This window comes from Elgaria multicarinata, chromosome 7 (assembly GCF_023053635.1).
Source record: "Elgaria multicarinata webbii isolate HBS135686 ecotype San Diego chromosome 7, rElgMul1.1.pri, whole genome shotgun sequence".
Taxonomy (NCBI): Eukaryota; Metazoa; Chordata; class Lepidosauria; order Squamata; family Anguidae; genus Elgaria; species Elgaria multicarinata.
In genome coordinates, this window is record NC_086177.1 from 13,250,224 (window position 1) to 13,276,309 (window position 26,086).

A 26,086-nucleotide genomic window follows, 5' to 3' on the forward strand; every position below is an offset into this window, starting at 1 on the left:
AATAAAATATAATAAAATGCAATACTAGCAAAACACACACTACAACAATGTCATATAAGAGTCAAACATTGGCTCAGTTCAGACAAGACATTTCTCAATGGTGGTTTTAGAACTCCACAGTGGTTGCCTGTTCTGTTTCTCTGGATCTCTTGCCATAAATTGTACTAGAGGATGGTGCCTAAAAAGATTGTTCCTGTCTGGTGTGAGATGAGTCATGTAAAGATGCCTCTGGTATCATGTACCTCTTGCCATGTCTAGTGGGGGATGAATCATGTTCATCTGGTGGGAAAACTCCATGCAATGGTGGAGTTTCTCTGGAAAACACTCCATGCTGAATATCCACGATGTGCAGAGGAGAGTTCCTGCACAACTGCTGTGTTGTGTGCAGAGCTCTATGGAGGTTTCCATTACGTTGAATTGACTTTTCCCACTGGCTACAGAGTTCTTTGGCAAGAGCGGCGAAAGGAGGGAGTGCCACTCTAGGAGAGCCACCAGGATAGGTTTTTTTTTCAGCAATGGCTGATGGGATACCATCAGGAGAACTTGGGAAAGAGAGAGAGGGTGGAGGGACTGTCAATCAAATGTTGCATTACCTTTTACTCAACTCCACAGTAGCCCACAGTCACACAACGGTGGAGTTAGAACATGTTGTATGGTGAGTACCTCCTAAAAACTCAACCATTGAGTGGAGTTTTCCCACTGCATAGAGAAACGGTTTGAATTGAGCCACTGTCCAAGAACAGACTAAAGTAGCATTTCACATCAAAGTTAAAAAATGTGTCGTGTGAACTATTCCTAACCATGGTGGCTACATAACCACGGTTTAAACACGCTCACTAACCATTTACTGCAAAATGCCTAGCAGCCTAACCATGGCTTAGCATGTTGTCTGAACAGAGCAGACCCTATCTTTTCATATTTGTGTAGTGGGTTTTCAATATACAGATCATACAAAAATAATCATACAAATCTCATCTGCTGCATGTATAATGAATCTGAAACAATAGCGACCATCATTCCCTTTTCTTGGACACACACTGAATTTCTGTGCCATACATTTCTATCAAGCAGCTCACAATTTTCTTGCAGAAAAACAATTTGACTCTTTTGGATGCATCCTCCTATAGCACTAAAGTTTGCATAGAGTTGGCTGTTTCTGCAAGGAAGAATTAAAAGACCGGTGAGGGGGCCTTAAAGACAGGTGATTAAAGTATGGGACTCCAAACTAGGTCAACTGGAGGAAAAAGTGCAGGTTCGGAGGCCTAGGACACCAAGCTGCTTGGGCAGCTACATGTTCTTTCCATCTCCTTGACATGTAAGAGCAGGGTCACCTCAAGGTCATTAGCCACAGCCAGGGGAATGCTGCCACATTGCCTACAGATCATAAAATCAACTCTCATTAATAATAAGCTCTGAAAATATGCCAGCTATGAGGGCTAGGAAAGGAATATTTCAACCGGAAGTAAGGAATTAAGTTTATTCCATGTTCACATCTGAAAGGGATCTTGGAATATACTGACCAAAAGAAAAATTGTAGTTATGAATAGTTCATTGGCCAAGATGCAAATTCCTCTGTGTGTTTCAAATAAGGATGTTGTGAATATCCACGATTTCCTGTTACCAAGGTGAACAACTTATTCACTACTGCAAATAAATCCTTGAACAAACAATGGGATGGAGAATGTATCTCTGCAAAAAAAGGGGGGGCTGTTAATGGATGAGCAAGTGAACGTCCAACTGTAGATAACAGTATGCATGTGATGCACAGTAATGATTCTGATTTGGACTGGGGGGGAATATTCACTTTTACAGATTAATATTTTCAATGTGCGATACCAGCATATACAAAGATGAGAATATATGAAGAAATACAAGGAAAGATTTACATAACCCTGGTTTGAAGCCAAAGCTCTTTCTCAGGAGCAGAAATCTATACCATCATTCTCATAAGATGAATAGATCTAAATTCTGTAACAGGTAATTTCTCCATTCATTGTACGAGGACGACAATATAGCTTCTACTCTAACAATAGCTTTGTGTGATATGTGTAGGACACTTGCAGTTTTATTTAATATGAAAGAATAAACCATTCATATTACCTGCAGCTTTTTGCAGGGTTTTATGTCAGTTTTTCTTGAGTGCTGCAAGAAGAGGTCCTTCTGTGTGGGGTGTGTGTTATTGTTGTTTTGCTTTTTGTGAAGAGAATAATATATTGAGAAACAGAGGAGTTAGACACCCTGGCCTGTAAGAGTAGAAACAACTACAAAGCTTTGACGTGGCAGGGGAGAAGAAGAGAAAAGGACCAGTTTGAAACTTCCTTCCTTAAACGCTCACAGATGACTTACTAGCATTAAGACATGTGCTCCAGCAGGGCGCCATACCTATACTGATATCACTCCTAGGGCACCTCAAGACCATCAAGTATAGGTTAGGGCATGTTCTTAGCTTGTGGAAGCATCATCCCTGCCTCTCCTCCACTGCGCCATTCAGCCTTAGTCAGGTTAAGTAGAAATGCAGCAGTTATGTGGGAGGATGTGGATCATATGTTAAGAACCAATGTGGTGGTCTCCCAGCCCTGAGACCTGAGAACCTTTAACCCAGTGATTGAATCTGAGTGTTAAGGGTTTTCTGCAGGCAAAGGAAGCATGAACTCAACTCCTAGGTCTCTTCCTATTTCAGTACATACTTCTATATGAGGAATGGTGGTTCTGTTTATTCTGAATGAATCTGGAATAAAAGCACTTCCTCATGCATGGATCCTTTAATAAAGGAGCAAAAATACCTTTTCAATGTGGAAAGAACATTCCTAGCCAGTGGAAGGAGCAACTGCCACAGGCCCTTTCTGCTACTTATAGTGTCAGCAGTGTGCCTGCAATGGTATTCATTATGACATATCCGCCACTCTTATACTGACAATCTTCCCTTTCAAATTGCATCTGCCTTTGGGGACTGCACAAGACTTTGCATAAATCAGCAAGGTGGAGTTGCTGTGCCCAATTCTAGGACAGAAACAGACTCAGCTGAGGTGAAATTTTACTGTACAAAGTTATCCACTAATTAATTCAGAAAGGAATTTGTGTTGAACAATGAGACAAGGTGAACAGTAGCTCAATTGCATCAGTATTCTAGGAGGGTTACAATGTAATCCTATTCAGATGTACTCAAAAGTAAGGGCAGAGGTCTTAGTTTTAAACATAAAACCTGTTCCTTGAACTGGATGGAACTGCAAACACCTCAACTGAAACCTGTAACAAGCTTGCCCTCCTTGGCAACATCTGGATAACTTGCCTTTGCCAGTATTTAAATTCTACAAAAATTATTTTAAGATTTTTCTAGGGCACAAATCGAAGATAATTATAAGCGAATCATAGTCTGGAGTCTGGAGAAGAGAAGATTGAGGGGAGACATGATAGCACTCTTCCAATACTTGAAAGGTTATCACACAGAGGAGAGCCAGGATCTCTTCTCGATCATCCCAGACTGCAGGACACAGAATAATGGGCTCAAGTTACAGGAAGCCAGATTCCAGCTGGACATCAGGAAAAACTTCCTGACTGTTAGAGCAGTACAACAATGGAACCAATTGCCTAGGGATGTCATGGGCTATTCCACACTAGAGGCATTCAAGAGGCAGCTGGACAGCCATCTGTCAGGTATGCAATAAGGTAGATTCCTGCAATGAGCAGGGAGTTGGACTTGATGGCCTTATAGGCCTCTTCCAACTCTACTATTCTATGATTCTATAATGATTCAGGCAGCCTTACCCAACATTGTGTCCACCAGACCTTTTGGATTTCAAATCCCATCAGCCCCAGTCAGCATGGCCAATGGTCAGGAATGCTGGACACTGCAGCCCAAAACATCTGGAGGGCTACCTTAGTGAGATTTAACTACTCTTTCACACCTACTGTCAGAGTAATATAAAACTTTTCCCATGCGTTTCCTGCATGGTTATGCAAATAGGAATTTTAATATAGGGGTAGGAAGGGAAGACAATAGGTTCAACCAGGGTTGTCAACCTTTTTCAGCCCAAGGGCCAAATTCACTCTTGGACTTCTCAGGGACCAAATTTCACTGGTGGGTAAGACCAAAAGCAGAAGTGGGCAGGCCCACCCTGTAACTCCTAGTGTTAGTACTGTTCTAATGTGTATGTTGATTACTATTAGTAATGGAAAGAGGAAACAATTTATGCTGGATATGGCCTCCACCATGCTTTGAAGTAATCCTTGTCCTCCCAACTGTACACTGACCTTTACTGAAATGGTTGTGATTGAGTTCCTTGGGTCAGTCTCGGGATATCTGACAGTATGGATGATGCAACTCACAATTGTCTACTATACACTCACCACCTATCAACCACTAGGAAGGAATAAATGTGCCTGTGATAGAGAATTATGTTTTATGGCATTCATAAAGTTTTATAATATATATAACATAGGAGTTAGAAAGTGTTCAGAATACATATTTAAGCTGTGCATTAAAATTCACATTTTAAAAAGGATGTAAAAATGAGAACAGATTGTTTTTGCCAATCTTGCACCTGTATTGTTATAGTTGGATACTAGGAATTATGGACTGTCACTTCAAGAAATTGGGTGTGGAGTGGAAGATCAAAACCTCAACCTATTCCTTCAAGTGGGTGGTTGCCACAGGTGCAGAGTTCGCTTTTGCCTCTAGCTCAGCTATTGAGGGGGTAAAGTGATTGAAGGGTTAAAAAGGCCAGATTTTGCCCAAAGGTCTAGAGTTGCTATCTCCTAAACTGAGGAATTTCCCATATTCTCATAAAAAAATATGGTTCTATTACCCAAATGTCTTTTGCGAAGGGGACAGGGGAGAATCTCTGCCTCTGGTGAAGGAAAATCACATCTTCACAGCACTCAAATGCAACGTTTTGTTGCTGAGCAAATTCATAACAGCATAAGAAGAACTCTGCTGGATCAGAACAAAGACCTGTCAAGCCCAGCATTTCCACAGTGGCCAACCAGATGCCTATGGGAAGCCAACAAGCAGGACATGAACACAATAGTCCCTCCCACTCATATTCAGTATTCAGAGGCACAGTGTCTTGTGCCTCTGAATACTGGAGGTAAAAATATAGCCATAATGACTGTATATTCATTTCCCCCTTCTGCTAGTGCTTCTATTGCCATCCTCTTAGTGCTACTAGTCTGTGGTTGCCATAAGCATCGCAGCTACCTGCCAGATAGTACACAATACATCATTAATGACAAGAGAGATAACGTATACCCCCATGCCTGTGCTACTTTCTTTACCAGAGCACTCCCTTGGTGTTACTACAACAGCAGGAAGGCACTCTTCTATCCCTTTTCTTAAAAAATAAAATTAAAATGGTGGCACATAGGAGTGCCGTTTCAGATTTCGGCAGGGAATACAGACCTTGTACTTAGAGAGGCTAGATTTAGTGTCCCAGCATTTGATATCCTCAAATTTAAACTGCAAGTAGCAGTTCATTTTAACAGCATGTGTTTTGGTTACTTTTTATAATAATTACAGTAATATTTATCAACATAGGTAAAAGAATCTTTTTTATTTTTAAGTAAAGGGATTTATGGCATAGGCATGCATACCAAGAAAATACGTAGTTTATAACAATAGTCAGTGCATAGAAATAGTGAGCTGGCCAAGAAGTATTGGTGTTCTTTTTTCCTTTCCTTTTTTAAAATCAAACTTACTCTGAATAATACAGGGAATCCCCCACCCCCCGGCAATTCATAAAAGGCACCCTCAGGGCAAAATTTAAGCAAAGCTAATTCCACCCAAAAATGCCGCCCTAATAATAATAATAGTGAGGTTTTCATTTTAAACCAATTTAAGGCTATTGACTCATCCACTGCAGTATACTTCTTCCCTGAATTGTCAATTTCATGACTCAGGAGTGAAATTGTCAATTTCATGACTCAGGAGTGAAATTGTCAAGATCATTTATCCATTTTTTGTCAGGAGTGAAATTGACAAAGATCTGCAGCAAGGCATCCTCCCTGCTTCCCCCACCAAGAATCTGAATATAGCATTATGACAAACTTGCATGAAGATTGAGCAAAGGGCAATACAGTTTACTAAAACATTACAGGATTGCGCAGATAAGGCTTTTAAAAGTATCCATCTACGTCACTGGGTGTCTTAAGAATGCATGGTATGGATTTATTTTACAGGCAAAAGGCAAATAATAATAATGTTTAATAATAATAATGTTTAAAATGAAGATTTTTTCCTATGCTGTAAAAGAACTTGAATTACACTGCTTTAGAAAGTATGTTTGGAAACAATGGATATAATCACACCATATCATTTCAATGTGACTTGTACAAGAGAACACCTTGCACAATTTATTTGCAAGCTTGCCCCTACATTTTCTTTTCCTGGCATGCAGCCACACTACCTTGACCTCCTGTCCATTTATGCCCTTCAAAACCACAAGTGTCAGAACAGCAAACGAGTGATTTCTAAGTACTTATCTTTCGTAACATTGCTAATGACTTTGTATGAGCACTGTTTTAGTTCAATGGCAATTTAGAAACACTGCACACCTCACAAGTGATACTGTTAGAGAACAATGAGAAATAGACTCCTTAGACAGCTACTCCCCTGAAAGTAATAAAGAGGAATCAAATGAAGCTCTGTCCAAAATTACTACTCTAGGAACCAGAGAGGCAGAGAAAAGTATGCTGTTGTCAACAGCAAGGGAGAAAGCAGGCAGTTGACATTCAATGCGACACTGTGGTGCTCTCTTGTCCCTGAATTAGCATTCTCATTGACAAAGTGCCTCCTCTATATGAAGCTGAAACTCAAGCAAAAGCTTAATCAATGCAGTATGATCAGGGTTGCATCCAGGCAATCCAAATTCTTCACAAATCTGGACCATGTCTAAATGATGCAAACCGAGTGAATTTGCATTATTTCTCTTATTTTGATTAATTTATTTGGGTTTTGCAGGGAAGAGACAAGCAGCTATGTAGAGCACTATAGCCCCACTTCCCATACATCTCTCTGGTTTCTGAGATTTCAGCAGGCATTGCCTGCATTTTTTTTCAAGCATATATTTATAGCCATAAATTTTAGAAACTCACTTTCTTTTTAAAATACTACATGGGATTTAAAGGTACCTAATTTCTGCACCCAGTATTTTATTCCATGCTTTCTTCTGCACTCCCACATATTCACAATGTACATATATTCCTGACCATTTTCTCTAATGGGGCAAAATTAGAGTGGGGGTGCTCTCATAGAGAGAGCACACACACCCATTACACCCTATTAGAGCAAACTGTCAGGGAATGCAGCAGATCTCTATTTTTATAAACTGGAGATGCACAGCTGTGCATCAGCAAAGTAAAGGATAAGAGCTTTCTTCACAAATGTGCAGATTCTCCCTCCAGATCCTGCCCTGGATAACTTGGAATTGTTGCTGCTTCTCAGAACTGTGGGCATAATGAGGGGAGAGGGGGAGCTGTTTCTGCCCTGTTTTTCTGGGTTTTAGGGACAGCCAGCTCTGCTTCAACACTGAAGGAGCAGAGCTGATTTCATCATACTACAGAGAGTAAGAGCAATGCGCTTTCCTCCCGTGCTGGTCAAGATGAAGCCATAGTTGTAGCATCCTAATTTATTTCAATAAACTTTATAACCATATTCTTTGAACTAGCAATTGGAGAAACTAACATTTAATCCTCATGCCAGTTAAAAGGATATCAGGAAACAAGGATTTCACATACCCAGGGACTTTGTCTTCAAATCTTTAAAAAGTGGGGAACCAGTTCTACTTCACCTCAGCTTCCCTCCATGAATTCTTAAAGACAGCTCCAAGATTACTCTAGTTCCTTCCACAGTATTCTGTTCCCTTGGCAGGGGAATTTCCTGATCTTCTCTAAGCTTAAGGACTTATGGTTCATTTCTCTTTAACAACATTGCCAAGTCAAGTTCTGAATCAGTCTGGCCAGAAACATTTATACTTCCTTCCATAGCCCAAGCTGCCAACAAACATCTTCAGCCTACACATCAATATTCCCTTTTTAATGGGTCTTGCCCAGGGTGGAATGATTTAAATCAAGTCAATTTAAATCAACAAGGGAGGATAAAACCAAAGACCAATTTAAAGCAGCAATTCTCATAAAATTTCCCCTTTTGAAATCCTTGCAGTTTCTGAGAAGTGTGTATACTAACTGTTTGCTATAACAACTAAATACATTAGTTTGTACTAAAACAAGAGTAGGCAATCAAATTTCACCAATCAGGCTGTCATACCCACCAGGTGGGCCTCATTCAGGGCCTCTCCCTAAAGACTAGTCCCTAAGGAAAGGTGGGGCAGAACAAGTGAGCCATAGCCTCAAGGCAGTAGCTGAGTCCACTTCACTTTTCTCTCATCTTCCTTAATTGGGGAAAGCACAGGAGGAGTAAAGCTCACACCTGACTAAGTCAGTGTTTGCAAGAGACACTCCTCCAAACACTGGCAATGTTGATGGGGACAAGGGGACAAGTAGTGGCAAAGCCAGCATACAATTCAGAATCCAATATAAACTTCTCCTGTTGACCTACAAAGCTTTTCACTGTCTAGCTCCTTCCTATCTCTCCTCTCTCATCTCACACTATTGCCCCACTTGTGCTCTTCGCTCCTCTGATGCCATGTTTCTCGCCTGCCCAAGGGTCTCTACTTCCCTTGCTCGGCTTCGTCCATTTTCTTCTGCTGCCCCTTATGCCTGGAACGCTCTTCCAGAACATTTGAGAACTACAAGTTCAACCTCAGCTTTTAAAGCTCAGCTAAAAACTTTTCTTTTTCCTAAAGCTTTTAAAACCTGATTTTGTTCTGACTTTATACTGTTAGTTTTACCCTACCCAGTGCCTGTTTACCCTACCCTGTGCCTGTTTGCATTCTCTTCCTCTCCTTATTGTTTTATTATGATTTTATTAGAATGTAAGCCTATGCGGCAGGGTCTTGCTATTTACTGTTTTACTCTGTACAGCACCATGTACATTGATGGTGCTATATAAATAAATAAATAAATAAATAAATAAATAAATAAAAATAATAATAATGGGAGGGAAGTGGCTAGGGAAGGAAGGATTAAACTTCATCTCCCCATGTGCAATGGTCCTGATCCAGAGGAGGTAGGGGTCTCCTTGCTTACTCTGGAGAAAATAAAAAGTAGAGCGTTAACTGCACATTAGATAATTCACTTAACATGCAAGTCTGACCCTTAGTTGAATGGAGTGAACAAAGTGGAGTTCCGTTTCAAGTCAGTATGGAATAATTCCCTATCAAGTATATTCCAGAAGCAAGGGGCAATAGTTACTGGCCAAAATAGTATTTCTCAAGGAAATGGAAAATACATATCCTTGCTATTTGGTTATATTCCTAGTCTGAAAACAGAACACAGTGTGGAGAACAAGTCCCTAAAGGAATAAAAAAGTAGCAAAAGATCACTCAGATGGGCTCAGTGTATGATCGTGGTGAGATACAGGACGGTGCCTCCTGAATACTAGGCAGCTGTGATGATTTACTAGTTTCTGAGTCCAATAAAATGCCCATGATAATAAATACATTACGTGATTTATTGTGGTATCATAATGCTTAACCTTAGAAGTCAGGTATTTTTTCCTGGTTCTTTGTTCTACATAGAAGAACAGCCTTTAACTTAATGGGCTGGTTCAGATGTTAATGTTAAAGTATGGTTTAGCATTACATGCACAAGCATCATGCTTGTATTCCCCCCTACTCTGTATTCCTCTAGCATGGCCACAAGGAGATTAGACGTATCTACTTCTAGCTCCCCACTATATACAAACTTAAGGAAGTCTGGTTCATTTAAGACAGGTTTCCCTAACCTACTACCTAGGGCATTCCAGATGTTTTGACTTCAATTCTCATCAACCCCAGCCAACACAGCTAATAGATAGGAATCCTGAGAGTTATAGTCAAAACATCTGGAAGGCACAAGATTAGGGAAAGCTGGTTTAAACTATGGTTGGAGAACAAGCCAGGAAGATCATAGACCACATTTTGATTCCAGCTTTTTTGAACTAAACACAGTTTAAACCAAACTTCCCTAATTTCAAATGTAGTTCAAAAATGGGAAGTTGTTTGATGAATGCTAATGCTTCAGTTTTGAGACTATAAGGGTAGGGTTTGACATATTTAAATTAAAATTCCTAGTTCATTTTAAATTGGGTTATTTTTATTTAAAGACAGACACTAACAAATTAACAATATTGAAATCTGATTTAAAAAATTAAAATCGTTGATTATTTTTTTTATCAACCCTACTCCTGTCTCTCCATACTCTTTAGTTAATACAGGTCTCCAGCCTAACTTTTTCTGACCATATTCCAGTCACCTCTGTTCTACATGTCATGTCTGACAGACTAAGTTTTTCAACTGGTATGTCTATATCCCCAATTCACAAGACTGTCACAACATATCTTTGCCAATCTACTGCAGCCTCCATTGCAGAGTTCTACAAATCAGTTTTAGCTCATCTGTCTCTGCGTGAATGATTTGAACTTCAATGCAACAGCATTGAACAGTCACAAAACCTATCACTGTATTGTTTGTTTTAATGACTTCTGACAGAAAGCGAAACCATCACTGGCAACAAAACAATAACCTATACTGTATAGACAGCATCCATTAACAAAACAAGCTTTTTTTGCAAGCAATTCTTACCTAAGATAGGAAAAATGGTCACCTGGCAAGACCATAGCCCTTGGCCTCCTCTACTGTATCTGGCCCCAGAGACACCAAATTTAAACCATAGCATGATAAAAATTCTGTGTACTGTTTCATTCATAAGTATACTTTCAGAAAATCAATAAACAAAGAAAAGATTTTTATCATCATTAAGGGTGATCAATATGGTTTTGCAAGAAAATAGCTCTGACAAATTAATTGAGTGGTTAAAACACTGTTATCTTTGATTTCTACAAATCATTTGATTTGCTATCATACAACACCATTATTTAAAATTTAGAAATAGTGCAGAAAATTATTGTAGACAGAATGTACATTGATTTTTTTTTTTAATGAGCACAACTGATTACAAATACTACTGTTAAAGTTGCAGGGTTGGGGGCACCACTCCATTTGGTACATATAACAGAAAGAATAGGCGGTGTTTCTTTTGTGGAGGAACGGACTCACATGACACAAGAAGCCTCAATGGCTTATTTTTCTGAATTCGCCATGATGGTTTATCGTGTTGTCTTTGAGCAGTTTTTTCCAACCACAGTGGTTTATTTAGCTAAAATAAGCCATCCTTGCAGTGAGGTTTATTTAACCATCATGGCTTATTGTGTCATCTGGTGCTCCAGAACTGAATCGCCTGGCAAAAGCAGTCAAAACCGTTGACGTCATTCTGCTTCCTACAGGCACTCTCTGTTTCCAAGTTCTGCCTAGAAAAAAGATGGTGCTCTCCCTCCCTCAGCTGGCACTCTGCAAACTTCCAAAGTGTCAAAAAAACACATTTCCCACAGAAAGGCATAGCCACAAAGGGTTTTAGTTCTGCCTCAGGAGCCTCCCGAAGGGAACCTGCGTATGAAATTTTGTCCCATTCCTGCAAACACCCAAGGGTTTAGTATCACCACCCACTTGCTTGCACTTCTTTGTAATCATGCTGGGATTTGGTCATGCATCAGGTGCTTCCCTGTGAGGGGAACCTGTGTATAAAAGCTTGTCCCGTTCCTGCAAACTTCCAAGGGTTTAGATCCACCACTCACTTTTTGATGAGGGCAGGAAGTGGGAAAGGGTGGAACAAGGAGAGGTGGAGAGCACTGTGGGTTGGGTGGTGAGATAGCAGTGGAGGGGAAGAGAAAATCATGGAAACGAGGGACCAGGGCAATGAGAAACAGGGCAGCACAGCTCAGATGGGGCAATGGCAATGTTCCTGGAACTAAACTCTTAAACGTGTTCTGTTTGCAAATACAATGTATTCTGGTATGTTTAATATGAGGCAATGGTGCGGGGTGGGTGCAGACGGGCAGGGGGAAAAGGAAAAGTGTGGAAATCAGACTGTTAAAAACCAAACAAAACTACAGTTGGAATAGGGTTTACATGAACAGTCCAACAACATTTTTAGGAAAGATTGCCAACTGCTTAAAAGAAAAACAGCCTGGCCTACTCATCTTTGACCGCAGTTTCACTTGTAAGGAAAAGTAGAGGAAAGTAAAGAGAAGAGTTTTTGAATTATATGAGAGAGAGCAGGACTGGCCAAAGGCATTTTGCTGCCTGAGGCAGAAAACAAGATGTCACCCCCCACACCTCCATCCAATGCCCAAAAGCCGACTTGGCTGGCAGATTAATCTGTCTTCCTCCATGCTGATAAACATTGAAGCATCTTCCACCACACCTGAAGGCAACAGGCTAACGGGATGCAGAACAGGTCATATGGCCCATATTTCTCTCCTCTGAGTTAGGGCCCCTTCACACCTTATTGTCCTAGCTGCTTTAAGTGTGAATACAACACACATGCCTTTGCAAATGCAGGCACCATATACAATTGAGAATATAAAAATCCTGAGGGAAAAGATGTTTTAAATATCATGTAACATTTATAAAGAAGTGTATTATGTAATTTAGCATTGTTATAAGTGTTAACTGTAAGAATTTAAAAGCTTGCCTCTATCTCAAGCCTAGCAGTTACTTTGTCAATGAGGCCTACCACTGGCAGGCTAACAACTGTCTGCCAAGCTGTTAACGTTACCAAGGAAGCAATTTTATGCCTTAATAAGTTTACAGTTGCTCCAGGTGTTTATATACTAGGCAGATAAAAAAAAAGATCCCGTTATGACAGACCCGTTAACAAACAGAGGTTCCACTCTAAGTAGGGTGACTATATGAAAAGGAGGACAGGGCTCCTGTATCTTTAACAGTCGTATTGAAAAGGGAATCTCAGCAGGTGTCATTTGTATATATGGAGAACCTGGTGAAATTTCCTCTTCAACACAACAATTAAAGCTGCAGGTGCCCTGCCCTCTTTTAAATCTGGTCACTCTAGTATAGTTCCTGCACCTTTAACTGTTGTGATGAAGACAGAATTTCACCAGGTTCTCCATATATACAAATGACACCTGCTGAAATTCCCTTTTCTATGCAACTGTTAAAGATACAGGAGCCCTGTCCTCCTTTTCATGTGGTCACCCTAACTCTAAGCCAATAGAATCATAGAATCATAGAATAGCAGAGTTGGAAGGGGCCTACAAGGCCATCGAGTCCAACCCCCTGCTCAATGCAGGAATCCACCCTAAAGCATCCCTGACAGATGGTTGTCCAGCTGCCTCTTGAATGCCTCTAGTGTGGGAGAGCCCACAACCTCCCTAGGTAGCTGATTCCACCGTCGCACTGCTCTAACAGTCAGGAAGTTTTTCCTGATGTCCAGCCGGAATCTGGCTTCCTTTAACTTGAGCCCGTTATTCCGTGTCCTGCACTCTGGGAGGATCGAGAAGAGATCCTGGCCCTCCTCTGTGTGACAACCTTTTAAGTATTTGAAGAGTGCTATCATGTCTCCCCTCAATCTTCTCTTCTCCAGGCTAAACATGCCCAGTTCTTTCAGTCTCTCTTCATAGGGCTTTGTTTCTAGACCTCTGATCATCCTCGTTGCCCTCTTCTGAACACGCTCCAGCTTGTCTGCGTCCTTCTTGAATTGTGGAACCCAGAACTGGACGCAATACTCTAGATGAGGCCTAACCAGGGCCGAATAGAGAGGAACCAGTACCTCACGTGATTTGGAAGCTATACTTCTATTAATGCAGCCCAAAATAGCATTTGCCTTTCTTGCAGCCATATCGCACTGTTGGCTCATATTCAGCTTGTGATCTACAACAATTCCAAGATCTTTCTCATTTGTAGTATTGCTGAGCCAAGTGTCCCCCATCTTGTAACTGTGCCTTTGGTTTCTATTCCCTAAATGTAGAACTTGGCATTTATCCCTATTAAATTTCATTCTGTTGTTTTCAGCCCAGCACTCCAGCCTATCAAGATCACTTTGAAGTTTGTTTCTGTCTTCCAGGGTATTAGCTATCCCACCCAATTTGGTGTCATCTGCAAATTTGATCAGCGTTCCCTGCACCTCCTCGTCCAAATCATTAATAAAAATGTTAAAGAGCACTGGGCCCAGGACTGAGCCCTGCGGCACCCCACTCGTTGCCTCTCCCCAGTTTGAGAAGGTTCCATTGATAAGTACTCTTTGAGTCCGATTCTGTAGCCAACTGTGGACCCACCTAATAGTTGTTCCATCTAGCCCACTTTTAGCTAGTTTGTTAATCAGAATGTCATGTGGTACTTTGTCAAAAGCTTTGCTGAAGTCAAGATATATGACATCCACAGCATTCCCACAGTCCACAAGGGAGGTTATCCTATCAAAAAATGAGATCAAATTAGTCTGACAGGATTTGTTCCTGACAAATCCATGTTGGCTTCTAGTAATCACTGCATTGATTTCAAGGTGTTTACAGATTGACTTCTTTATAATCTGCTCCAGAATTTTCCCAGGGATGGATGTCAGGCTGACTGGTCTGTAGTTCCCAGGTTCCTCCTTTTTGCCCTTTTTGAAGATAGGGACAACGTTAGCCCTCCTCCAGTCGTCCGGCACCTCACCCGTCTTCCATGATTTTGCAAAGATAATAGACAAAGGTTCTGAGAGTTCTTCCGCTAGCTCCTTCATTACTCTTGGATGCAGTTCATCGGGCCCTGGGGATTTGAACTCATTCAAGGAAATTAGGTGTTCTTTGACCATTTGTTTATCAATCTCAAACTGCAATCCTGCCCCCTCAACTTCTGCTTCACTTTTTCCAGGGGGGTCATAGATCCGCTTTTGGGAGAAGACCGAGGCAAAGTAGGAATTGAGCACTTCAGCCTTTTGTTTGTCGTCTGTTATCAATTTGCCATCCTCATTAAGCAGTTGAACCACCATTTCTTTCCTCTGTCTTTTACTACTCACGTATCTGAAGAAAGCCTTTTTATTGCTTTTAGCATCCCTCGCTAATCTCAGCTCATTCACAGCTTTAGCCTTCCTGACGCCATTTCGGCACTTCTGCGCCACTTGTCTGTACTCTTCTTTTGTAGCTTGGCCTTCCTTCCACTTCCTATATGTATCCCTTTTTGTTTTCAGTTCATCAATAAGCTTTTTGTGGAGCCACATTGGTTTCCTCTGTTGCCTTCTATCTTTTCTCCTTGTTGGAATTGTTTGTAACTGTGCCTTTAAAATTTCATTTTTTAGATACTCCCACCCATCCTGCACTCCTTTTCTTTTTAGGCTCCCTTGCCACGGGACCTTACTTATTATAGTTCTGAGTTTATTAAAATCAGCTTTCCTAAAATCCAGAGTACGTGTATGGCTACGCTCGACTTTTGTCTCCTTCATAATCAAGAATTCAAGTATGACGTGGTCACTTTCCCCCAGAGTTCCCGTAACTGCCACTTTATCCACTAAGTCATCCCTATTGGTCAATAACAAGTCAAGGATTGCCGACCCTCTAGTTCCTTCCACCACTTTCTGTACGAGAAAGTTATCACCCATACATGTCAGGAATTTCTTGGAAGGGCCGCTTTTGGCAGTAATGGTCTCCCAACAGATATCAGGGTAATTGAAGTCCCCCATCACTACTACATCACACTTCCTTGAAACACTGGCAATTTGTTTCTCAAAAGTTTCGTCCTCGTCTTCTCCTTGATTGGGTGGTCGGTAGTAGACTCCGATTATCATATTCTTTTTATTCCTAGCCCCATTTATTTTAATCCAGACGCTCTCGACGGGGCTCCCAATCTCATCCGCCTGTATTTCTGTGCAGGGATAGGTATTTTTAACATATAGTGCAACTCCACCTCCCTTTCTATTTCTTCTGTTCTTTTTGAACAAGTTATATCCCTCAATTGCTATATTCCAGTCATGGGAGTCATCCCACCAAGTTTCAGTTATACCTATCAAGTCGTATTTGCCTTCATGTAATAAGAGTTCAAGTTCATTCTGTTTGTTTCCCATGCTCTGGGCATTAGTATATAGACATCGAAGACCATGTGTTTTATAGTCTGGCTTTGTTCCTACCTTGTTGCAGACACTATTTTGGGACTCTGTTGGAGCTGTTCTCTGTACTGTGGTGCATTGGCCTTCATCCATTGTTGGATGCCAGCGTACAATGTGCTAAAAGATAACTGATCAGAGTGTTCTGGCTAGAGCATCCCAGAACCAGCCCTCAATGGCCTTCTGTATGGGCCACAACTCCCTCACCCTTCTGCCAAATCCCCCAGCTCCTGCTCCTGCCATTGCCACTGCCATTGCCACCTCATCCTCACTCAGTTTACCAGTTTTGAAGCCACTAATGCTTCAAAACTGAGTGCAGAACCTCAGGCTGAGGACCAAATCCTATCTGCCCATGGAAAATCTGCAGCATCCAACAGCCCTCAGCTGCCTTCCCCAGGATGTTATGATTGCTCTCTAATTGATTCATTAATCTCTATTACATACAGTACTACATCATCTTATATAAGAATATGGTAGTTTGAGGCTTATTACTTGAGACCTACCAGACCAATTTTGCTCATTTTTGTTTTAAACTAAAGCTTGAGTAGTGTAGATGTGCAAAAACATTATGAAAGTTTGAAAAAGTTCAACGCTCGAGATTCAATAGCAATTCATTTCCTCGGCACCAAACAGGCGGTCAGCCCTGCTTGGCCAATCACTGTGGCATGAAGTTGGGCCCCAGGTGCAGCCATTTGCTTAAGCATTGCCAGTGGGGATCAGGAAGGGTGTGGAGATGGCGAATCAGGGCGTGCAAGGGAGGGGAGGGGCTATAATACATGCACATTTCGGAGAGGGGAATTCACTATGCATTAGCTACATTTATATTATTCATGAGCCCCTCGTGGTGAGGGGACTGAGGGGCAAAAAAGCAGGAAAGGAGCAGAACTACTAGCACCCATGGTGACAGTAGTCCATAGACTGTATAATCCCATTTATACACTTTTATTTTAACTCCTTTAACCTGTTGCTCAATTGCTGGTGAGGTGTTTTTTTTTAAGAACACACAAAAAATAATAATACCAGAAATCCTCAGCTGTTCTTTGATGTTAATACTGTTACTTTTTAAAATAAAAATTAATCAAGATTAAGTTATATCAATTGGTGAAAAAAATCCACATACATCAACTAATACATAAGTAGAATATTTAAAATTTTAGTTCAGGCAAGTTTATAGATTCTGTTCTACTTAATTCCTCTTTGGAGTTTGTTAGCTAAAGTGAGAGTAAATCTAAATATGTAGATAAAAGAGTGTGAAGAGTTAATGCTTTCATCAGCCTTGTCTGGAATACTGGTGTTAAAATATAACATAAGTGAACAAGATGTCCATTATATAAATTATGACTTTAAGAAAGGTTTTAAAAGACTAGACACAACAAAAGACTTCATTTTTATTACCCTGAACAGTTCGATATTTGCAGGTAATTACATTAAAATGACACAAATTACAGCATGAATTATTATTAGAGTTGAATTACTTCTGGGTTTTAAGGCCTAGGGCCACAATTCTGAAATTGCATTATTGGGTGGCAAGGAAGTAAAATTAGGATCACACATTTACAATAACGTAACAGGCTATATTACATTTTAACTATTTTTTCCTGTAGTCCTTGTCACACCTCCATTTTATATTTCATCTGCCAATGCTTTGCCAAGTAGGATTGGCACCTTTATTCTTGGCCATGGTTCCTGCTCCAGGGAACAGCAGAATGAGAAAAAGTTACTATAACAAACATCATGTTTCTGGACTCCAGGCTACAGAGAGTGCTGAACCTAGAGAATGTCAGGTGGAATTCCACCTACATGCAATTGCCAAGATCTGGTCACAGGAAGAAATTATAGGGAACCAGGCAGTTAGTCAAGGAAGCTTCTTAGTAGTAGGCTAGAGTAAGGCTAAGTTCAGACAACATGTTTCTCAATGGTCGTTTTAAAACTCCACCATTGAGAAATGTGTTGTCTGGTGGGAAAACTCCACACAACAGTGGAGTTTTTTTGGAAAACACTCCACACAGAATATCCACACTGTGCAGAGTTAGAGTTCCTGCACAACCGTTAAGTTGTGTGTTGTGTGGCAGGCTCCGTAGAGTTCTCTGTTGCATTGAGTTGACTTTTCCCACTGAGTACAGAGTTCTCTGGCAAGAGCAGTGAAAGGAGGGAGTGCCACTCTAGGAGAGCCTCCAGGATAGTTTTTTTTTTTTTTTTTTTTTTTGCAGAAATGGCTGATGGGATACCATCAGGAGGACTGGGGGAAGAGAGAGAGGGTGGAGGAATTGTCAATCAAATGTTGCGTTACCTTTTACTCAACTCCACGGTAGCCCACAGTCACACAATGGTGGAGTTAGAACATGTTGTGTGGTGAGTACCTCCTAAAAACTCAACCGTTGAGTGGAGTTTTCACACTGCATTGACTAATGTGTTGTCTGAACTAAGTGATGTGCCTGACTTATAACTGTTTCTAGGTCAGATTTGCTTATTAGTCTGACCATCAAGGAGACTTTAGTAATAGGCTACCTACTGCTCCGTCTTTGCCTTACTCTAGGGTGACCATATGAAAAGGAGGACAGGGCTCCTGTATCTTTAACAGTTGTATAGAAAACGGAATTTCAGCAGGTATCATTTGTATACATGGAAAACCTGGTGAAATTTCCTCTTCATCACAACAGTTAAAGCTGCAGGTGTCCTAACCTCTTTTAAATCTGGTCACTCTAGTATAGCTCCTGCAGCTTTAACTGTTGTGATGAAGAGGGCATTTCACCAGGTGCTGCATGCATACAAATGACACCTGCTGAAATTCCCTACTTACTCCCTCTTCAATTTGCCAGAAGCTGGACTTGAAACTAAGTTATTGACATGACACTTAGGTTACTTGGTATCATGTCATAGACATTTAATTATGTACAAGATCTGGCTTCCTAGATGCTTGGACTGCCAGAGCACCCATGTGGAGAGGAAGTGAAGAGGGTGGTCACCAATATGTAGGACATGAGGTGCAGAACTTCTCAGCCAAAGGCCAACCTTGCCTGTTTCACTATAGCCTCCTGCTGCTCACAATTGGATGAAATGGGCCTGCCATTAATACCTGAAACAGACTCAAACATCAACATTTACTCTCAACAGGCTAAAGAAGCCCTCCTATTCATGTCCTTACCCTCATCCCCATAATGGCAACTGGAAAAGCCCTCATTTCTGCATTAAAAGGCAGCCACCAATTTCACAAGCACTTTACACAGGGAAGCCCTTACCCAGCTGCTCTTTTTTGCCTCCTCAAATAAATAGCTAAAGGTGCAGCCCATTATTTTTCCATGAGCGTCATCAGATGAACGTTTTATGCCATGCTCACTACAGCCCACTTACAGATGTTCGTGCATCCTTTAGACGACAACGTCTACCTCCTGCGCTTGTTCCACACATTTTTCCATCACAAAATAGACGCCGTTTAATACGTCTCTTTATTTTAAAATGGAAAGTGCTGCCATTTCCTGCTATGTGCAGGGAAAGCAGTATGATAAAAACAGCCCCTGAATGAGCCATGTGGTCATTGCTGCTTTCTCATTCTCTCCCATGTAAAGAGATCGTAGCTATTGTGGGACAGCAGCAGGAGGCCATAGCAACGGTAGGGAAACACAAAAAGCCACCCGTCTGATGATGCTCCAAAGACACCCGAAGTATCACTATTGGCTCAACCTATGGTTGATCAGCAGTGATACAGATATCATACACAAAGAACAGACATTTATATTTAACAGAATAACTTAGTCCTTGTGACACTTACAACCATGTGTCAAAATGTGCTATCCTGTACTGTAGTAGTTCATTAGACATTGGAAATAACGTTATTTCCAATGTCTAATGAATTACTACAGTACAGGCAGACAGGCAGGCACATTTTATCACTAAGTAACAACTGTTTCAACTGACAGCTAAATGTTTAAAGATGTACAGAGTAGAATGACGGCAGATAGAGAAATCTCACTGATACCTTGTCAAACTTCAGCAACCTCTGTGCAGCATCTCCATTTACACCAGGCCATGATGAGACATAAAGCATTCACTCGGTAAAAGCTTCCCAGCTGCCCTTCTAGATATCTGCGCATCAGTCAGATCGGAGGCTATTCCAGCTTGGAGCGGTGTGAAACTCCCTCTGGGTCTGCATAATACTGCTGTGATGCAGCCATAAGGCAGCCTATTTAACAAGGGCACAGACCTTGCCAATGGTATCAAGCAGCTCTGAGGGCTCCCTCCCTCAAAGTACCATGGCCAGAAGTCTGTTTTTGAAAAAGAGGAAAAGCTGCAAAGCACTAGAAAAAAAATCTTCCCCCTCTAGAATTACACATTCCTATGATGAAGCTACAGAACAATCTGAGGTCAACTAGAACCATGTTATTCTTCATGCTTGTATCAGATATCCGAAAAATCTAAAAGCAGAGGCCTTAAAAAATCCTTTTATACAACCATAACACAACTCCATAATAATTCAATAAAATAGTAATAAAAGCAAGTATTTACAAGAACAGCTGCTAAGGCTGCAATCCTATACTGATTTACCTCAGAGTAAGCCCCACTGAACTCAATGGAGTTAACTTTTGTGTAGGTATGTATAGGATTCTACTGTAAGTGTGCAATAGTAAACTAAATAGTATACAATATTATGAATTACTAAGATAACGTATTCAAACAGGGAAGCCGTGTTAGTCTGTAGTATGAAAACAAAAAGAGTCTGTGGCCTTAGCTAGACCTAAGGTTTATCCCGGGGTCATCCCTGTTCATGTAAATGACACACAGGATATCCTGGGAGCAGGCAGGGACGACCCCAGGACAATCCCAGGATAAACCTTAGGTCTAGCTAAGTCCTGTGACACTTTAATGGGTGCATTTGGACAACACTTTAATCAATGGAGTGTAAATACTCCACTCCACGGGTGACTATTTGTGTGCCGCACTTGATGACATAGAAGTAGTGCTCCGTGGAGTTGAGTATTCACACTCTGTTGAGTAATCATCTCTTACTCCGCTCCATCCTCCGCACTGAATGGCAGCTCTGGTTCCTGCTTACTTTATCAGAGTGCTGCCATTCCATGGGGAGGGGCGTAGGGGGAGGAGAGATGCAGCATGTGGAGATGCACTGTGGCCGTTGCCAAAGCGACAACAAAGGCAACACATTGATCCACCTCTTGGCAGGAGGTGGGATGCCTCCACTGCCACTTCTTTCTCCAGCAAGAGCCACAGCATGTCTTTCACAGTGGTCGTCCCCGGAGAAAGAAGTGGTGGCAGAGGCATCCCAGCTCCTGACAGAAGGTGGGATCAATGCACCATCGCTCTGGCAGGCACATAGCCTTCCCTGTCATTGGAAGCAAGGTGCCTGCTGGTTCTCACTGTGGTGACAACAGAGGAACAGGTGCTGGGGGCGCCGATGCGCCCTTTGCCAGTGGATGGATCTTGTCCCCTGACACACAAGGAGATCTTTCTGCATCTTGCTGCTTCTGCAACAGGCACAGTACATGCTCCTCCCCGCGCACCTGCTACAGAAGCATCAAACTGTGGAACGGTCTCCTCGCATGTCAGGGGATGAGATCCATCTGCCAGTGAAGGACATGTCAGCGCCAAGCCACTTGATCCCCTGTCAGGGCATGATGTCACTTGGCCCAGACACATACTTCCCTGTCGGCACCATAGCAACAGGGAAGGGGGCGACTCTAGCAATGCCACAACAAAGGATGGGATGATTGGCAGCTCCCCAAGCGCTTTCTGGGACAGGATTATTTCCCATGCTGATAGAGCCCCACTGGGCAAAAGTGGCAGGGGCTTCTGCTGCTCTTGCCTCGCAACTCTATAAGCATGGGAAATAATCCACAGCACTCACCACACGATATGATAATCGACAGTTGTGCAGATAATCAACTCTGCAAACCGTTCGTTATCTCCATTGGTTGTTTCTAGAAAATAGCTGTGTCGTGTTTTTCCCCCAACAGACGTATAATGAAGACTTCGGATACTTAAAATATACTATAAAATTCCTAGCCATCAGTATCACCACAGCAGTATACATGAGTTTTAAACCTTTATTGTGCATATATATATTTTAATAAATAAAATGAGACTGGTTTTGAAACTAATAGTCAATTCAGAATGCATAGTCAATTCAGTGCACAGAAGGGAGTGAAGAGGCTTCTGCTGAAAAAAATAGGGAGGCACTTTTTAAGAATTCCCCCTCCCCTCTGAAACCTCCTGTGCACCTCCCATACTGTTCTGGAGAGTTCCCCAACCCTCCAGAGCACCTTTTGAGGAAAGACATAGGGCTGCGGGAGGCAGACGGAATCAGAGAAAATCTGCTCTCCTCTCACACCTTCTGCCAGAGGAAGTTTTCCATGAATGGAACTCCACTCACAACAAGTCTGGATTCAACTCAAAGTGTTTTTTCATATGTCCCAAAGTCCACAACATTAATCTCTTTTTCTGAGACTCTCAAATCAAACCAGAATGTGCTTCATCCTTTCTTCTCTCAAATCCTGTACACTTTCTTTTTTCTTTCAAAGGGGTTTAACTTCAACACATTCTTTCCCCTTAATTATAAGCGGAGATACATCTAGTTATAAAGGGATATAAATCCTATGACTTGAGAAACAGGGGAAAGTACAATCAATACATCCCTCGATCATTTGAAAGCCAGTCATCACAAGCTTACTGTAAAGAGGATGGCTGAAACAGTGATGATGGCCAATTATTTCTGTTTCCATGGATTTTTAGGAATTTAATCCACGCATCGAGAATGCATTTAGTATACATATTCCATTTTTTAATAATTCAATGCTTATGTGGAGATTCTGATCCTATTGAAGTAAGCTTTTGCTCAACAGGCAGGCTTTCCATGGTAAAGGGGATTATTAGAATGCTTTTCCCCTCTGCAATGTCCCAGCAAACATTACCATTATTGTTTACTCAAAGTGAAAAACAAATTTGTTCCCTACTAGTTATACTTTTGCATGTGGGGCATAAAAATTACTTGGGGAACACCAAATGAAAGGTACATTCCAATAGTTTGATATGATTAAAGTTATTTAGCTTATTAAATCAGTTTAAAATAGATTACTATTTTGCTAAACTTAAAAATAATTTCCAAGCACCAAAGGACTTTTATTTATTTGTTACATTTATACTTTGTCTTTCCTTCAAAGAACCTAAGGCATCATCCACTTCTTCTTCATTTTATCCTCACAACTGCGAGATAGGTTAGACTGAGAGTCAGTGACTGGCCCAACGCCACCCAGTGAGCTTCATGCCAGAGTGGGGACTAGAACCTGGGTCGTCCTAGTCCAACACTCTAGCTGCTACACCACACTGGCATAGCGTAACTTTATCCCAGTAGCTTTGTTCTTACTGACCACAACACTGGAAAGGAAGAGCAGGTTGACTTCTAGTGAGCAATTAATTTGAATGTTGTTTGCACATTTTGTTTTGACAAGACAACAGAGATCCTTACTTCTTCCTTTAAAAGAAGGGGAGAGCCTAGAACATCCCTCAAGGTCCAGTCCAGTCCTTGCAGCACACACACCTTTTTGCACAGCTATAACCTTACAAATCAAGAAATAGAAAGCCAAGGTGGATAACACAATGCAGAGTTGTAATTCAGCTATGTAATGCTTGAGGTAGCTTAGCCAATGATTTTCCTGCTCTGTCGCCAGTGTTTGAGTAGCATGTTATCAATATGCTCCAAGAATAGCCTTTGTTACATTCTGCTGCCTCCTTTTAGCTCTTCTCCTGCTAATCAATAGTTTTTTCTAATAAAGCATTGTGTGAAGAAAGAAGTTGTATCTGCATGACATCTGTTGCACTGTATGTTGAAATTAGCCAGTATGCTGCAATCACAGTTTGCAACAGTTAATGAAATTACAGCCTGGTAGGTATGCAGGATGTGTTCTTGATCTGCTCATCACCCATAATTGTTCTAGTACACAATTAAGCCTGCATTGCTATGGCAATATCACCATCACGTCGTCTAACAAGTTTAAGCTATATTCATTGATGCCACATCAATCTTTCACGCTTAAGCAACTCCCACCTTAGATGTCGTTTACAGTCATTCATAATGTTGCCTGACAGAATAAATCCTCAACTGGAACAGAGTTCTGGCAGGTGAAGCTTTAAGCAAATGACTTTAGGGTACTATGTAAAGGTAGGGTGACCAACTGCCAGGATTTCCCCGGATTTGTCCTGGTTTTTGTTCTTTCCATAGTGTCAGGGGGGATTTTCTATAATTTTCAATAATGTCCTGGAATGACACACCTTCCCCTTTAAGGCTGCCATTAGCATGGCAGGAGGGAATGACATGCTTTCTTGAGGCACATCATTCCCCCACCCCGAGCTCCAATTGAGGTCTTAAAGGGGAAAGTGGGTCATTCGTGGACATTATAGAAAAGGCCCCAATTGGAGTAGATGGTGGTGGTGCAGAATGAAATTCTTTCCCCTCCTCCACTCCAATCGGGTTCTTTAAGGTGGCGGGGGAATAACGTACTTTCTGCAGGACTCAGAAAGCTGCTTCCCCACACACACACTAGGTGTCCTCTTTTTTGGTTTCCCAAATATGGTCACCCTATGTAAAGGCAGCTATTATCTCCCTACATATTGGGGTACACTGATAAAATTTAAGGTTCCCCATCTTTGATGTTTTGCGGATCACAGACTTATGTCTTATGCATGTTTCTATGGAAGTACATTTCATAGAATCATTGAATAGCAGAGTTGGAAGAGGCCTACAAGGCCATCGAGTCCAACCCCCTGTTCAATACAGGAATCCACCCTAAAGCATCCCTGACATATGGTTGTCCAGCTGCCTCTTGAAGGCCTCTAGTGTGGGAGAGCCCACAACCTCCCTAGGCAACTGATTCCATTGCCGTACTGCTCTAACAGTCAGGAAGTTTTTCCTGATGTCCAGCCGGAATCTGGCTTCCTTTAACTTGAGCCCCTTATTCCGTGTCCTGCACTCTGGGAGGATCGAGACGAGATCCTGGCCCTCCTCTGTGTGACAACCTTTTAAGTATTTGAAGAGTGCTCTCATGTCTCCCCTCAATCTTCTCTTCTCGAAGTGAGTTTAGGATTACAGCATAAAGCTTCCCTCAGAATGAGTCCCATTGAATACAGTGGGCTTACATAGGATTGTACTGTATTTTGGGGTTCATATAGGCATTTGGAAAAAAGCAGTAAATGGCAAGAAATTTCAGGTGACTTAAGCAGCTAGCAATGGTGGCAGCTGCCATGAGTACCTGAAGTGAGCCCTCTTCCGAACCTCTCTGAACACTGTTTGCCTACCTGGGGCTTATGAACAATGAAATAATTGCTCAGCCCTTAGTTGCAGGTTAGGCAATGTTGTTTAAAAAATACCATAATTATATTACAATTGATTCCAAGGATTATGGGGTTTGTACATGTTTTTCTATTCTTGCCTTATGAGTTAAATGCTCAGTGAGACTCAAAGATAGATAGATAGTACATATCTGAATTTTCAATAGAGTATTCTAATTTTAATCCAAGTTATTTTCAACAAAACAATATTGGAATGTATACCATAACAGTATGTGTTGGTTTTCTTTTCATTTAAATTTTAAGGCTGCAATCATACGCGCAGCTACTTGGGGAGTAGGACCCATTGAAATCAGTAGAACTGCTTCTGAGTAAACGCGCATAGAGATAGGCTGTTTCTTAGGGTAAAACATGATGTTACGCTTATAATATGCTTAGCAACCATGTATGTGGAAGGTGATTTTCATTGGTACAACAGCATACAGGGAGAGGAGGTTCAACCTGCATGGCAATTAGCTTTCTCCCCCTCCTCTAAAGCTAATTGCTGCACAGTGTATGATTATGGTTGGAATAATAGCTGCTGAGAAAAAGGTTAAATCTCACCTCCAACTGATATTAAAAAAACAAAACCAGACAGTGTTGGTAATCGTTAAATAAAATAACATAGTTTGGCCCTCACTGAAGTAGAACAGTTGGAAATGTACTCATATGCAATCCTATTCACTCTTTGCTGCCTGGCAAAGATGTATATATCTGAGCCTTAGGGTGCAAT

At 41.4% G+C, this 26,086-nt stretch overlaps 1 protein-coding gene across 2 annotated transcripts in view; it reads right to left on the minus strand.

Annotated features, from left to right (window-relative positions):
• Positions 1–26,086, minus strand: part of GABBR2 (gamma-aminobutyric acid type B receptor subunit 2) — a 353,790-nt gene that overhangs the window by 283,345 nt on the left and 44,359 nt on the right. The gene's annotated exons all lie outside the window — the stretch shown is intronic.